This window comes from Juglans regia, chromosome 4 (assembly GCF_001411555.2).
Source record: "Juglans regia cultivar Chandler chromosome 4, Walnut 2.0, whole genome shotgun sequence".
Lineage (NCBI taxonomy): Eukaryota > Viridiplantae > Streptophyta > Magnoliopsida > Fagales > Juglandaceae > Juglans > Juglans regia.
Genome location: NC_049904.1, coordinates 24,305,381 through 24,310,473, shown reverse-complemented (window position 1 = coordinate 24,310,473; position 5,093 = coordinate 24,305,381). Strand labels below are relative to the sequence as shown.

The 5,093-nt window shown below is 35.2% G+C and overlaps 1 long non-coding RNA gene across 1 annotated transcript; it reads left to right on the top strand.

The window, feature by feature from the left end:
- Nucleotides 1-540: 540 nt before the first annotated feature.
- LOC108990183 lies at nt 541-3,880 on the top strand. Its single transcript, XR_001995945.2, has 4 exons — nt 541-880; nt 1,959-2,071; nt 3,212-3,306; nt 3,460-3,880. It is a non-coding gene; the product is annotated as an uncharacterized LOC108990183 (long non-coding RNA).
- The last annotated feature ends 1,213 nt before the right edge of the window (nt 3,881-5,093 follow it).

Sequence of the window (5,093 nt, the reverse complement as noted above, 5' to 3'; positions counted from 1 at the left end):
CCATCACGTTTAACACGGTCTTTATCTTTCATATATTCGAACTCAGCAATAAATAGCGTGGGTTGTAAGTCACGAATGGTTAAAGCATGGACAAGACGCCAAACCTTCTTCATAGTAGACTTAAACGCTTCCTTGTTAAAGTGTTTGGAGGTTAACAACTTGAACAACAAACACATTTTGCCCCTAACAAGAGCATCCCCCAAGGAATGCTCCTCAATCTTTAGAACCTCTTCCTCCTGCTTGGTTAACGACAAGTGTGCACACAATAATTCAAGACTCGGATTCATATTGTATCCAGTATGCATCGAGAGAAATAATGTATCGTAGAATCAAGATGAACGATGAGACCCTGCACATGACAAGAGAGAATCCTCTACTCCAAGAAATCCTGTGAGAGGATATTAGATGAAAAATATAGAAAAGATTACACCCCTAATTAGGAGAAGGGGAAACATAACAAAAAATAAATAAATAACAAACGACAGATGGTTCGAATCAAACCACCACGAGTAGATATGTAGGCGCGTGGCGAGAGTGTTTAGGGCTTTGGGATGAAAAGCATTTTGCGGGGAAAGCGGTCTGACGTAATCGGGCAGTTGAGATTACTGATTAGTAGCAAAATCTTTTTGAAATATTTTTTTATGACGTGGCAGTTCTCTTATTCTGATGCTCGGCTCTTAACAAAAATAAAACCTTTTCGTTCGGTCCCGTAATGTCTCCTGTCTACCACAACCTGCGACGCATTATTCCAATAATCCCCACCAGAACATGGTCCAAGATCCGGAACAACCGATTCCTCCGGCGCCGCCTCTTCAGCGTCCAATTCAAGCCGATACCCATCCTCCGCAGCCACCACCATCACCGTTCGATCCTAGTCGGAGTAACTCTCTCTCTCTCTGTGTTTTGTGTTTTAGGGTTTTTGACTCCTCTATGTAAGATAGGAATAATGTAATAGTATATGTTCGGTTTAGTTTTACTTGATTCTCGTGAGAATTCATGGGATATTTATCTTTTTTTTTTTAATCGACGATCTTTAGGGTTTGCGATCTTGTGTGTTTAGTTCTTTATGTAGAATGTAGCATTCTCAGATTATTATCTTGGCAAAGATAGGGTAATGGTATTGTTTGCGTTAGCTTTTCCGGAATACCCAAATACCTTACAGGATTTGCAATTGCAGGAATCCAGTCATGCTCCACATAAGTATTCCACCAATCCCCATTCTCACCTATCAGGTCAAGCTATTTTGCTAGATCCTCTGACACGTTTACCTCCACACAAACGCTAGCATAGCTGACTCTGCATCTTGTAGATGTCATATTATCTCTATACATCGGTCTTCCTACCACCCTAGCTATGTGACCAAGGCCAGTTGCTGTCTGATTCTACAAAACGATGCCATAAAGTGATTCGGACTCACAAACAAACAACTTTGCACTGCAATGTCTGTTTGTGTATAGTGAAACGGGAATGTTATGTCACAATTTAGCTGGCTTTTCACAATTCTATTTGTATGCTGCTTGAACTGCCTGGGATTGGTCGCTCTAAAAAAAAATCCTCTACCAACAATGAAATCAAGAAATTCAAAATCCAATCTTTGTCATTCATGAAAATAAGAAGTTATTGTTGTAGTTATGGAGTTGTTTCTTCCCACTTATGTATGCACTTCAACTACTCCAGATGTCATTTAAGTTTTGTGAACGTGATGTCTCAAAAGGTTTGGACCTATGCATGCTTTTCATGCCAGTGACTTCTTGTGGCTAAATGAAATACTTGTGTTTAAAGAACTCGGTTATTGATATGAGATCAGCAGGCAGGATATTTCAGATATAATGTTTAACAGAAGGAAAGCATCAATATTTGTTCATTAATAATTTGGCTGTCTAGTTTCTGCTAGCTATAGAAAATGACTGACAATCATCCTGCTCTATACCTCACATTTGCCATATTTTTCTTTGAAGTGATTGGCATTATTAAAAGGAAGGCCTTGATAAAAGAGTTAGCTGCGGTATACCATGCGGAGTGCCTTTCATATTGTCAAGAGCTTTTGGAACTTCAAAGAAATTGGGAAGAGGTTAGAAATAATGCCCTTCTACTTGTGATTTATATATTACCATATTTTTACTCATTTGTTTGCTGTTATGTTCTGTTATCTTGATGTATTCAGATAGTCATCAGTGCATAAAGTTTCTTTTTGAAAATTGATTATAGAATCACCCATCAAGATGGTTATTAGTGTCCTTCCACGTTTCCTACTTCAGTCTGTCCATGTATCGAATTTACCAGGTCACCTGTGTCAGGCATTTGTAACCTCTTATGGTTTTCTTTGATACTTATTACTCTTGAACTACTCATAGGAAAAACAAAAAGAAGATTCAGCAAAATGGTCTATTGAAAGTGAGTGAAAGCTAAAACACATTAGACTTAGAACCGAATTTTCATACGATAACTTGAAATAATTTTGATAATTTATTAGATTTTTCTTGAACAGATGATCATGGTCTAACAGAATGAACAAAGACACTTGCAGTCACTTATTATAACACAGCGCATTCAATTTGTGGCACAAGAAAATTAAACAGACACTAATAGGGAGAACTTCCTCTTTATAACTTAGGACGGACCTTGACAAGTTGTGCAATTCCTTTTCACAGCTGAGAATGGATCATGACAAATTAAGCAATGAGTTGTGTTATTTACAAGCTTGGTGTATAACACCACTTACTGTGGGACCTGTTATATTTATAACATGACTCAAAAGTCCCAATACTTTTTTATATAAGCTAATGTGGCAAGCTTCCAAATCATTGGTGCGGCTGGTATATCAATAAAGAGGCTTGCAAATAAAAAATTTTAGGCTAGTGACCTATAGATATAATGTTGGAGCCACTTGCCTGTAAACTTTATGGTACCTATATGTCTAGCATGGGTTGATTAACTCCCATTTAATTTCTTGATATTTGCATTATGATCCTTTTCCCTTGGTGCTTAATCTTACATTTTTCTTAAGTCGTCTAACTTTTTTGACATCGGACAATTGTTTCTAGTAAAACCCATCATAGAGCTAATTGTCAACTGAAGAAACTTCTTTGTTACGTTTTCTGCCCTTTTTTTCTTTTCTTGAGAGAAAAGAAGGGTCTAGATTTGACAATATCATGAATTGTTTTATATCATAATGATTCTCACTTCAGTCGGATTTTAAATATGCTTGCAGCCATTTGTTGACTTGAAGATTCCAGAGGATTCAAAGAAAGATAAAATTCGGCCTTCCAAACGTGTAAAAAAATCCCGCTAGGCATTGATATTAATGTAAGAGTTGCATCTGATGATTCTGAATTAGCAAATTCTGCTGTTTTGTTCAAGTTTTTACATAACTTTTCGAAGATTAATGGTTTTGCATTAGGAAATTCTGATTTGTATAGGTTATGTTCCTGATTTTAAGGTTTTCTTGGACCATGACAGGGTACAAACATTAATCTTCAATCAGAAAACGAAGGTATCTCCACAATTTTTGGACTGTGTACCCTCTCTCAGTACCCTGTGTTTGTCATTCATTTTTTTTGCATAACTAGCAGCCCGCTAGGTGTTCAGTGCTTCAGCTGCACCATTCAGGAAGTCACATCCATCTATGTTTGAAGTTTCTGTTTACAGATGCTTTGATGCAACCAGTGTTGCATGGATTCCCTGCTTCATTATATGAGGCACTTTTCCGAATCTTGATACTGAGAAGTCGGAAGAGAGGGGGATTAGAAATGTAAAATCTATGGTTCATTGAGAATTTGTACGCTGGTGCACTGTATTGTACATATCATACTGTCAATGGAATACAATATGGTTTGATATTATCCCGATTCCCGAAATGTAAAGCATGTTTTTTTTATTATTATTATTGTTTGAAAAATACATTTTATGTTCCCAAATTACTACCAGTGTTTGTAATTTGCACTTTAAAATTTCAAAACTGATAATTTACACTCCAAATAAATATTTTGTGGTGTTTGCACCATATATTACAATCTGACCATCAAAGTTGTTTCATATATTTTATTTTTGATTGACTTAATGATTAAAAAAAAACTGACAATTTGAGGTGTACGTTATAGAACTTGTAATCCTTGGCTTCATCTATGGATTCTGGTGTCAACAAGCACAACACGAATTAGATGAGACTAGTGTTTATTATTAATGCATTCTGACTTTATAAAGCTATGCTTTTGATGGTATTGAGATCAGGTTCCCACGTCTACGCCCCTTCTTATAGGGGCTCCTAAATAAATAAAAGATGCTGTTATGGCTACTCCCCTGCCCTATTGCTAAGAAAAATTAAAAACAAAATTGCATGGCCATGGATTGGATATGATACCAGTTTTTATCAATGTGGTTTGGAACTTAAGATCAGTAATTTTTATCAATGTGAGTGTAGGGGTGTAACCAATCCGGTTTGATTTTGGACAAAATTTATAACCAAACTAGTATGTACCGATTTTACATTTTTGAAAATCGATTACACATCAGTTACTATCTTAAACCGGTACCTCCAGTTTTACCGGTTCGGTCCGATTTTCTGATTTTATTAGTATTAGTATTATGGTATAAAATGTAATTAATATACTAATATATATTAGTATTACTAATGTATTATGTAGTTATCAAAAGAAATATGTTGAGAAGTTATTAAGTCATAAAATGTTATTAATATATATATATATATATATTATGTTTAAATCATATGATCAAATAAATTTTTATGTTTAAGATTAAAATTTTATGTCATAAATTATAATAACATTATCTTATATATAATTATAAAAATTATAATTATATATATTATATAAAAAAATATATAATATAGTGAACTGATCCAGTCCGATCCTAAAAAGCATATAAACGGACTGGTACTGGCCGGTTTTGAAACTAAGGGAACCGATCCCGGACTGGTCCAAAATCGAACCAGTTCCCCCTATTTTCCGATTTCCCGATTAATTTTTACACCCCTATGTGAGTGTGTTTGTAACCACGTTGGATCGAAAGGATCTTATGGCGAGCTATATACAAACATACATACAGATTTTAACAAAAAGCATGATATTATGTTC